Below are 698 nucleotides of genomic sequence, written 5' to 3' on the forward strand. Positions count from 1 at the left end.
ATGTTTCCGATTAGCTCTAGAATGTTTTTCTTTCAGATGTATTGGTGGTTATTAGTTTTGTGTGGATATGTTAACAAATTCATTATATTTATACATTTTACCATAGTAAATAAGCAAAGGGTAACAGCTGCTACTGACAGCTAAGCTATCCTTTTGAGAGAAACAACACTGATCAAATGCAGCTGATCCAAATCTTCCATTTCACATAATGTAAGACATGAATGCTAATAAATGTCTTACATTTAAGTTACGACAGAATATATGGGTTTTTATTTTTGTGGTGTAGTGTGTATGTGACAAATAAAAGAGTCTGACCAGACTGTGTCGGATTCAGTGAAAATACACAATGCAGCATTAAATCTTCACTAAAATATGCCAGCTTTGAGGTGGCTCTGATGCTGCCTTTCTTCTGTGTAAATTACGATAGAATATACAGTGTATAATATCATGCAATACAAAATGTATTGACATTGACAGAAGTAAATGTTATGAGAACATTTTTCATATGAATAATATGATATAATAATATGAAAATATTCATATAATAGAAACTAAAATTGAATGAAAATACTATATAAACATTCATATTTAGATATATATCATATATATCAGATTCATATTTAGATACATATTTCTAGATTCTTATATATGTACACATTCACATTTACTGACTACATTTGAAGAGTTTATTTGCAAAA

This window comes from Sinocyclocheilus grahami, unplaced genomic scaffold, assembly GCF_001515645.1.
Source record: "Sinocyclocheilus grahami isolate Dianchi unplaced genomic scaffold, SAMN03320097.WGS_v1.1 scaffold9421.1, whole genome shotgun sequence".
Lineage (NCBI taxonomy): Eukaryota > Metazoa > Chordata > Actinopteri > Cypriniformes > Cyprinidae > Sinocyclocheilus > Sinocyclocheilus grahami.